This window comes from Rattus norvegicus, chromosome 3, assembly GCF_036323735.1.
Source record: "Rattus norvegicus strain BN/NHsdMcwi chromosome 3, GRCr8, whole genome shotgun sequence".
Classification (NCBI taxonomy): domain Eukaryota; kingdom Metazoa; phylum Chordata; class Mammalia; order Rodentia; family Muridae; genus Rattus; species Rattus norvegicus.
Genome location: NC_086021.1, coordinates 187856105 through 187865889, shown reverse-complemented (window position 1 = coordinate 187865889; position 9785 = coordinate 187856105). Strand labels below are relative to the sequence as shown.

Genomic DNA, 9785 nt, shown 5'->3' with positions numbered 1-9785 from the left:
ACAGGCAGCAGCTACTCTAAGACCCAGAACTGAAGCCAGGTAGATGTTACCCACAGGCAGCCAGCTTTCTGCTGCACCTGGAGTCCTTTGCCCTGCATCTGCCTGAGCAGGATTAGCTCTGTGGGAAGGGCTTGGAAGATCCTGCCCTCCACTCCTGGGACTCAAAGGTTGTTAACCCATCCCTTTCTCCTGGCCAAACCAGCTGTTAGCAAAGCAGACGGGTCAGGGATCCTGGGTCGCTTGTGACTGTTCAGCAGAAACTTGACTAGCCTTCCCAGGAAGAAGGGCTCAGGTTGAATTTGGTGAGAAAGTGTGATGGAATGACACTGGGGTTCTGATAAAAGCAACCAGGGGCAGAATGGGTCCTGAGTCGGGTGGAATGAAATAGCCTAGGCTGCCAGGGTTCCCGGATGGGCTGCTGACCCAGGCCCCCAGGGCCAGCTCCTCCAACCCAGACTGAGACAGTTTCAGACCCTCAGTTCCCTTTATCCTAATCACCATGGGTGGCCAGGGTACCCATGAGCAGAGTTGAAACTGAGATTGTCAGCGAACAGATATGATCAGCACACAGGGGGGCAGCAGTGTCTGCACAGGGTTCTCCACCTCCCCTCCCCACCAGGCCCTGTGAGCCAGCAGGAGACTCATCCCTCAAAAGCCTTTGCCATGTGGCTATCACAGTCTCTCCCCTCCCTTCATGCCCCACCACCACCACCACCACCAAGCACCACCTTTTAGAACTTGCTGCCTCTCCCAATGGTCTGAGCAGTCTCTGCTCTGCGCCCCTTTCTGCTGGAGAGGCCTCCTCCAGAGCACAGCAAGGACCACTACAACTCCATTCCCAAGCCAAGCTCTCACAGACCACCAACCCTGCCGGCCCCGCTTGGGACCCCAGGCCTGCCAGAGGGCCTCCTCCCTCTGCCGCAGTCAGCACACTGAATATTTAATGTCTGACGAGCATTTCCACCTGCTGACACAGGCAAAGTGGCAGAACAATGCCAACAGGGACAGGGACACCGCCAGCCCCCTGACGGACGGCCTCCCGAGGCCCTGCCTGTGTCCACTGCCCGCCCTGAGCAGCCACCCACAAGGCACGGGCCACCCCTCAGTCTGGCGAGAGAGTTCCTAGCCTGAAATACATACTTCTTTACATTCCATAGCTTAGCAGGTCCATATGGGCATATAAAGAAGTATGTGTCCCAAGCAGGTAGTTCAGGGTGCACAGGGAAGGGGCTCCGAGAAGTGGCCCGACACAAGCTGGGCCCCCTTTGGTGTCTCCCGAGACTCAGTCTCTCCCACACGTGCACACTTGGTAAAGACTGGAAGCAAACAGGGCATGCTGGGAAGTCTCAACCCCCCCCCCTACTCCCCCACCGTGGTTCATACCTCCCTCAATGGAACGAGTTCTCTCCCATTCTTCCCAAGAGAGGGAAGTCACATCCCAGACTCCAAGAAATAGCATCCAACTCTGCCAACATCTTCCCTCTCCTTCCTGCCCACCTTGTCACCACCAAGGACAGTGAGGGTGGGGTAAGGAGACAGAATTCAGGAGCAGCTCCACCCTCGGGCCACCAGGGACCAGCACCCCAGACTAAGAACCAGGCACATCCTTTTCCTGGGGAGCAAATAGCCCAGCTCCCTGAGGTCAGATGAGAGGAAGCAGTTTCGTGAGTCTCCAGAAATGAATCAGGGGGCTTACCTGGACAGGCGATGGCTCCCCTGGCAGGACCCTGATGAATTGTTTCCCAAAATGAGAGTCCCCAAGAGGAGGGCTCAGTGCCTCTTTCTTTGAAGTGAAGGAGAAAGATGGTGATCTTGAACACCATGTCCCCACAGTGTCTAAGGGCTACTAAGAGGTGACCTACTCATTGGCCAGCTCTTCAGGGCTCAGTCTGGTCTGAGAGTTGAGACCAAGCCAGTGAGGGAGTTTCTATTCCAGCCACCTCCTTCTTTGGTCCCCTTCTCTCTTCTCTCTTCTCTCCTTTGTACCCTCTGTCCTCCTGGTGACCTACAGTCACCAACGCCAGCCATCCCCTGCTACGCAGCACAGCCACCTGAGAAGGTCGTAAGGAACCAGTCCATGAAAATCTGGAGCTCATCCCTAAAGGGCCTGTCCCTCACCTGGTTCAACTTCCATCAGTCCCTAATTAATAGCTTGTAGCTAAACAAAGGGGCTGTCCCCCTGGACCTGAAGACCCTTGCTGTACCAACTTCTGAAAAAGGTACAGACTAATTTGAAAAAAAGTTCGAGGGAAATGCTTGGGAAACTTAATTGTATTTTGTCTCTCCTCTTGATTTTTTGAGATCTCTCTGGAAGTAAAGTGGAGGCTCCCTTCTGCCCTACCAACCTCTACACCCAAAGTGAGGTAGAAAGGAATCTGAAAAACAGAAAGGTGGACAGGAGGGCTTCCAAGTTAGATTCTCCGTAGTGGAAAGGGAGCTCATTCTCACACTGAGAGAAAGAAGAAAGAGAAAGGGGTAGTCTGGAGGGAAGCGAGGAAGAGGAGGAAGAGACTCACATGCTTGGGGGCTCTCCATCACCCAAGGTGAGCCTGCAGGTAAAGTGCTGGAACCCTGGAACAGGTGTCCCTGCAGGCGGCTACCTACAGAAAGAGCTGAAGACACCCACTGCAGGAGAGCCGGTGCAGAAACAGAGGGTCTGGCTGGGCTTGGACCTGGTGTGGGGCTGCAGGGCAGTCCCAGCTCCTGAAAGAACATTCAGTTCTCCCGTGTCAGCAGGACAATGTCTGTCTCTGGCATGACCTGACCAGCCCTGTCCCTGTGAGGAAACACCCCAGAGAGCATCCAGACTCTCCCATTCCTGGGAGGGCCCTGTCTCTGCAGAGCCTGCAGCATGCAGAGGTCCCCCTGTTGTGGCAGCTGTAGCTGGGCAGGGTGGAGAGAGGATTAGGGCGCTCATGCAGCAGGAATGAGCAAGGGACAGAAACTGTGCCCATTTCCCATGTGGTTACTGTTAAAATTTCATTTCCACACAGCCAAGGATAAAAGGATAAAAGGGGCACTAGTACATTAGCCTCAGCTTCCAGCTTCTGGGGGTACCCCTGGTGTGGCTGAGCTCCCACTTAGGCTGCCTGAGAACTCTAAGAACAGATGCCTCGGCCCTCTGTCCCAACTCCCCGGTGTTCCTATGATAGCCTCTACATGTCAAACAGAGAGTTGGGGGGACCCAAAGAGCAGAGGTTGATTCAGTCTGAACCCACTTCAGGAGCTGCTCATTCAGAAATGAACGAGAATCACTTCTCAAAAAGTTTCCCACCTTGACAGAAAACGGGTTGTCAGCCACCTCCAAGCAGACCCCCATGGCAAGCAGAGCTGAGGTGGGGCCTTGTCCTGAGCCCCACTCCCATTGTGAACAGTAGCTCAGCACTAGTCAGCCCCAGCTCCAGCCCCTGGATGCCTGACACAGCACACATCTAATCCTGGTAGGGCTGGGAGAGCTTCAGAAATCCGGAGTCCCAGCCCATGACAGCCTTGTCAGCGCTCCTCAGAAATCCCCCACCCGCAACGCACTCATAGTGGCAAGTTCCAAGGTAAGTTTAGCCACAATCTCTGGTGTTGCACTCAACTGGTTAATCTTTTTCCTCGGCTCCCGTGCCAACCCCCTAGAACAGCGGACGCCATCCACCCTGCCCTCCACCAAGCATCCAGGGGCGCTGCTTTCTTGCAAAAAGCCGTATGTCAAAGTTCTGCATCCCGGTTGGACGCGCCCTCCCAACCCTCCCAGCCCTGCCGGCTGCTGGCTCTGCAGTTTTCCAAATGTGGATGATGCTGGGAGAAACTCCAGGCGCCCCCTCGGAGCCACGCGGCACCAGCACCCACAGCACCCACCTCACCGGAGGGCACACCCCCACCACTGCCGATAAGTTTTCAGGGGCTTTCCTAGCTGGTGGGCAGCTGAAGCAGCCAGCTGAGAGGGACTCACCAGGGAGCCCTGGGCGCCCCTCGGGCTGGGCTGGTGACCGCGGCAGCGGTGGCGGCGGGCGCAGGGTCGCGGCTCCCCGGGAGATGCTGCAGCAGCGGCAGCGGTAGCCACCTCCTCCCGGAGCCAATCGCAAATGCAGGGGTGGGGGCGGGCCGGAGCTCCCATTGCGTCCGCACTTGGTGGGGAGGGGGGGCAGAGAGAGAAAGAAGACACCGCGACTCCGCACCCCTGCCCTTCCCCCAGCCCTCCTGCAGCAGCGCAGACTTAGCAGCAGGGAAATCTTGAGAGAGAAGGAGGAAGAGGGAGAGGGAAAGAGAGAGAGAAGAGGGAGGGGAGTGGAGGGGTGGGAGAGAGAGAGAGAGAGAGAGAGAGAGAGAGAGAGAGAGAGAGAGAGAGAGAGAGAGAGAGAGAGCCGATGCAGAGTTAAGGAGGCAGAGCCCAGCTGCACACCTTGCCCGGCCAAAGCTGCAGGAAGCTCCTGCACCCTCCTCAGCCCTGCCGGTACCAGGTAGAGGTCAGAGCAGAACAAAAAGGAAAAAGAGAAAGGCCCCGCGGGTATGCACGCTCACACAGGCACGCAGCCCCACAGAACAAGATTCATGCATGCAGGGGGAGGGGAGGGCAGAACCGGGATGGTCTGACCCAACGCTGGTGGGGCAAGGGGCCCTTGGATCAGGAGCGACCTCACCTTGGTAGTTCTTATATACCCCGCCAAACATCCCAAACACGCGGCCCGGCCAAGTGGCCCCCCTCGGGCTGTGCGCCCTGACCATATTTAGTCAAGCAGGGGAAAAAATAGCCTGTCAGCTGGGCCGAGGCTGGCCAGGCAGCAGGGAACAGGGTGGGAGCCCCGGCACCATTGACAGAGGTCCTGGGTTGCCCTGTCCCCCTCCCAGCCCCTCCCTGACTAGCCTGCTACCGGCTGTCCCAGTCCGAATCCCCCTGCTATTTTTAGCTAGGCCCGGTACAGAGGTGCCTCCTGCCCAGTGGGCACTGGCCTCTCTCTGAGGCGACACCAACTCATTCTTCGGAGTGCCCTGGGGAGCCTGGAGTTACTCCGGAGATAGGGGCCTAGGGAGGGGGATGAGTGGCTCCCTGGCCTTTGTCTCCTAAAGACCCATCTGGCCAAGGGCCTCAGTGTGTCCAGAGTGATAGCTCTTTGCTCAGAAGTGGGGTTGGGTCAAGAGGCAACAGAGCCACCGATTTTCCTAAGGGTCCTAAGCCAACCCCAGGCCATGAGAATTGCAGGTCACCTTGGGCAAAAGATATGGCCAACTCAGTTGTCCTAACTCCTCCAGACCCTGGCATCAAGGGTGTGTGGCTAGAAAACCCCCCTATCCACAAAAGTGAATACACATGGGAATGGTTCCATTTTGCTCCCACCTGGGTTATATAAGGAACATAGCTTGGGAACATGGCTCCACTGGGCTGGGACTCCGAGTCTAGCAGCCTGGGCTTTAGCCAACTATCCCCTTTGAGCAAAGTGACATTGAGCAAGTCTCTACCACCCTGCTACTGTCAAGTACAGTGACCACAGACAATCGAGAGGATTCTGGGACTGTTGGTGGAAGCTTCGGGCTCCGCAGAGGACATGAGTGTTCCTGTGCAGGGTACAAAGGCATACAACGACTTCCTGCTGTTTAGAATCCATTCGGAAGCCTCCCTCCTCCTGTACTCAGAGAAGTGTCCTCTCTGTGCTGGCTAATGTGAGAGAGTGTGATTGTTTATATCTTCCCAGGAGACATAGCTGAGTAGCCTGACCTCCCGGGACAACTCACAGACGGTGAGGGGAAGGCACCCCTTCAGCTTCACCCCAAAGCTCTTGGGCACCCAACAGGAAAGGACACTGACAGAGACCAGCCTGCAGAGGCTACAAGATGGAGAAGAAGCCACATCATGCGGATGAGAGAGCCAAACCACACACAAGAGAAATGAAGTCACTATCCAGGCTGGTTGTGACCGGTGTCCCAACCAAGGAAGGAGAAACAGAGAGGAGCATCTGCACTGCTGGCCGAGCTGCAGGTGGGTGTAGAGCTGAGGGTGTACCCAGTGTACCCAAGGCTCACAGGCCTCAGGGCTGCCCCAGATCCCCCCCACCCCAGGACACCGCCAAATGACAAAGTTGCAGAGGGAAGCCCTGGGCTCAGCTTCTAGCCTCTTGGAGCCTCACTGTCTACCTATAAGGCTGCTAGGCACCTCCTCACAGGAGCAAGAAGCTCGGCTAGGACTGCCATGTTACTTAGGTCCCCTGGACACTGTGGTTACGTGTGGTTAGGTGTGGTAGCACAAGCCCATAACCCCAACATTCAGGCAGTGGAGTTGCCGAGAGTCTGAAGACAGCCTGGGCTATGGCGAGTACCAAGCCAGCAGGAACTACATAGCAAGGCTCTGCCTCAGAGTCAATACAACTGCAAAAGCATTGTACCCATGACGGCGTGGACGGCCGGAAAGTCCTCCAAAACAGTCATCCCCAACACGTTTACCTTTGCCACTTTCAATACCTGGTTTTGGGGTTCTTGGAGAATTAAGTGAATGAATGCTGGATGGATGAGGGAACGAATGACTCAATAACCTGACTGAACCACCGATCACTAAACAAGCAGGCTCAAGGACAGGGCATGGTGGGGCTGGGGGCTCTGGCTAGAATCATGAGGGTTCAACTTGGATTTGGATGAGTCTTGTGCCCACTATGCATCAGCTCAGGCAAACATACAAAGATGTTTTCCCACAGCTGTGTGGGGTTCATACAGAGACTAGCCTATGTCTGGGGAATCTTTGGTTACCCACAGTGAAGTAAAGCCACCCAAGATCCTCTGCTCCCCACAGTGAGTTCTCCGGAACAGGCTTTTCATACATTTTATACCTCAGCAGGGGCTAGCCACAAAGCCTGGACAAGCCAGTCCTGTCCTCCACCAAGGAGCAGGAGCTAGAACACCCTTGTCATGGGTTGTAGACAATAGTTCTCCCCCCAAACCCACTGGCATTGGGACTAAGCAAGTAACTTGCTTGAACCCATCTCGTCCTTGTACCATGAACACATGGCTCTCAAGAGTGGTGTATGCTTCTTATTTCTTCCCCAGGAAACAAGACTGAGGAGACGCTGTTCCCATCCAACCCCATATCTTCACTCCCAACCCTGAGCAGTCCACACCAGTGACGGCCACTGCAGAACATAAGAAGATTCTTCAACAGTTAAGATCTTACTAAGCCCGGGCAACTGCTCTCCTAGGCACATGTCTGAGAAGTCCCTACAGCAGCATCCATGCTATAAACAGCACATCCCAGGTGCTATCCACTAGTGACCAGGGAACCACACATACACTGAGAGGATGGTATATTATCTGGTGATAAAACCCAAAGCACGGCTACATGCCATGACTCTTGAAACTAGGATGTGGAGCCAACATAAGCGGCCACACACAGAGTGTGCTGGATGTGAAACTCCCGGAGTAGGAAGATACAGGAGTGGGCAGGGAGGGGATGACTCATGAGAGGCAGGTCTCCTGGAGGTGATGAGATGATCCAGAGGGAGACAGGGATGACTGATGCATGGGTATTGGGTACCATGGCCATTTCCAAGGATGCTCTCTTCAAAAAAAAAAAAAAAAAAAAAAAAGGTCCCTTCTGTCTTTGTTTTGTTTCAAGACGGTTTCACTTAGCCCAGGGCTACCAGCAAGTTTGCCTGCCATGTCCCTGAAGATGACCTTGAACTTTTGACCCTCCTGTCTGGACCCCTAGAGTACTAGGATTACAGGTATGCATGTCACTCCCAGCTTGGTGCCTTTCTCTTACAGGAATTTCTCCTCAACTGAAAAATAGACAAACCTAGCTGAAGGCCTAGTCCACCCTCTCTCCACGCTGACCCCATGCCTGGGCAGGACTGCCTAGACCTGGGCATGGGTTCCCCGATCTTCAAGGGCCTTAGCTATAGCTTCCTTGGGGACATTCTTCAAAATGCTATAAGTAAACCCCGCTTTCCCTACTCAGTCCTGTCTAGAGCTGGAACATGCTGTGAAGTGGACAGAAGATTGCCCCTGACCCCGCCTTCTCAAGAATACCCCAGAACCTCAGACCATGTCTCTCTGTGTGAGGGTCAGTCTTCCTTGTCAGCTTGTTAGAATCACTGTGGACACACACATCTGAGCGTGTCAGCAAGGGCATTTCTGAGGAGGCTTAACTGAGGTAGAAAGACCCAACATGACAATGGGCCAAAGCATCCTGCAGGCTTGAATGGGACATGTGCTGAAAAAGAAAGAGTAAGCTAGAAACCAATGCTCATCCCTTTCTGCGTTCTGACCTCAGATGCCGTGTGATCAACCTACCTTGAGCTTCTCCCACCATTGCCCATCACCGTGATGGACTGCATCCCCTTAAACTGTAAGTCAACAGAAGCCCTTCCTTAAATTACTCCTTTCTGGGTATGTGATCATGGTAATACAGTACCTTGCATGGCAGACGGGGTTAATTTAAGGAATTCTGGGCGGATCATCTTGGACACTGGATCCTTATAGAGGGAAGGATAACTAGAGATTTGGAAGTACCTGTTACTACTGACTTTGGATGGAGGAAAGGGCCAGGAATGGAAGGTTAAGTGGTCTAGAAGCTGGAAATCAACAGGCATAGACTCGCCTATAGCTTACAGAGGGAGTCACCTGACATTGGGCTGCACTTCTAACCTATTTAAAAAAAAAATCATTGAGCACTCAAGGGCTAAATGTCTGGTTGTGTGTAACAGAAATGGTAGTACACTCACTCTGCCTTGTGACTTTCCAAGAAACCCTCCCAGTGAGTAGAGTCCACAAGGGCCCACCCTGAGACTCCCTGTGGCCTGCACAAATGGTAGAATCAACTTCCATGTGTTCTTGGGCCCTCACCAGCAATACCCAGCATGCTCTACGCTGAATTCCAAGGGAGCCAGGCAGGAAGGTGTGTGAGGAAATGGTCCCTGGGCGGGGGTGGGGAGGACACTGGCCAAGGGGAAGGAACAACTTGGTGGATACTCCTGCCCATATCCTATAGCTATGCCCATGGACCAACTCTCTGTGCTGTCCCAGCCTGGGCCTGGCATGACTTGGGTATGGCTACTGGCTCCATAGGCAACAAAGCCAGTGAGAAGATACCCTGGGCTTCATGCAAATCCGTGATGTCTCTCTGCCAGTGTCTACACTACACATATGCAGTTCTGTCCAGGATGGACAGCTGGTCATTAAAAGCCAGGAATTAAAGCAGGTATATCAGGGTCCTAATGTTACTGCTAAAATTGGTGTCCCTGGTGCGTATCCATTCAGCATGCCAAACTTCACAGAGCTCTTATGAGTCCCAACAGAAGATGGAGCCTGCAGAATTGCCCTGTGTCAGCTAACCACCACGCTGGCATTTGTGGTGTACACTCATGCCATGAAGCAACTGTAGTGGGGAAGGCTTGTGCATGCCAGTGTGGCCTGTGGAGCAGTGGCGAGAGGATTGCATATGAACGTGAGGCGTCTTCACCATGCTACAGGAGCGCACAGCCCCCACTGCACCTGGGAGGCTGCCACTGCCAGACCTGGAATACCCACAGGCATCAACACACGCGCGCGCGCACACACACACACACTCCCTTAACGGCAGAGGGAAAACCTCCCTGGCAGCTCGTAAAGAAAGGCATATTTCACTGCCTCAGTGTCAGCAGAGAGCAATCCGTCTCCTGCGATGGATGCGCCACTCAGTATGGTGACAGCTCACCCCTCAGCAGATGCAGGATGCTTCAGGACACCCAGTCCAAGGGATAACAATTTAGCCTCCTGCCACACCTCAGCAGCTCCAGGTCAGCATTCAGAACCTCTAGAGAAGGAGCTGCAGGCTA

At 54.3% G+C, this 9785-nt stretch overlaps 1 long non-coding RNA gene and 1 other non-coding gene across 3 annotated transcripts; one reads left to right on the top strand and one right to left on the bottom strand.

Annotated features, from left to right (window-relative positions):
• Positions 1–1120: 1120 nt before the first annotated feature.
• Mir1b (microRNA 1b) lies at positions 1121–1205 on the bottom strand. Its single transcript, NR_128704.1, has one exon. It is a non-coding gene; the product is annotated as a microRNA 1b (primary transcript).
• A 2289-nt stretch (positions 1206–3494) lies between these two features.
• LOC102552888 (uncharacterized) lies at positions 3495–9170 on the top strand. 2 transcript variants are annotated; one of them, XR_005502877.2, is made up of 5 exons: positions 3495–4495; positions 5679–5962; positions 7021–7131; positions 7586–7694; positions 7928–9170. It is a non-coding gene; the product is annotated as an uncharacterized LOC102552888 (long non-coding RNA). The 2 variants fall into 2 exon arrangements; XR_005502876.2 differs by lacking the exons at positions 7586–7694; positions 7928–9170 and having other exon boundaries at positions 7021–7569.
• Positions 9171–9785: the final 615 nt, after the last annotated feature.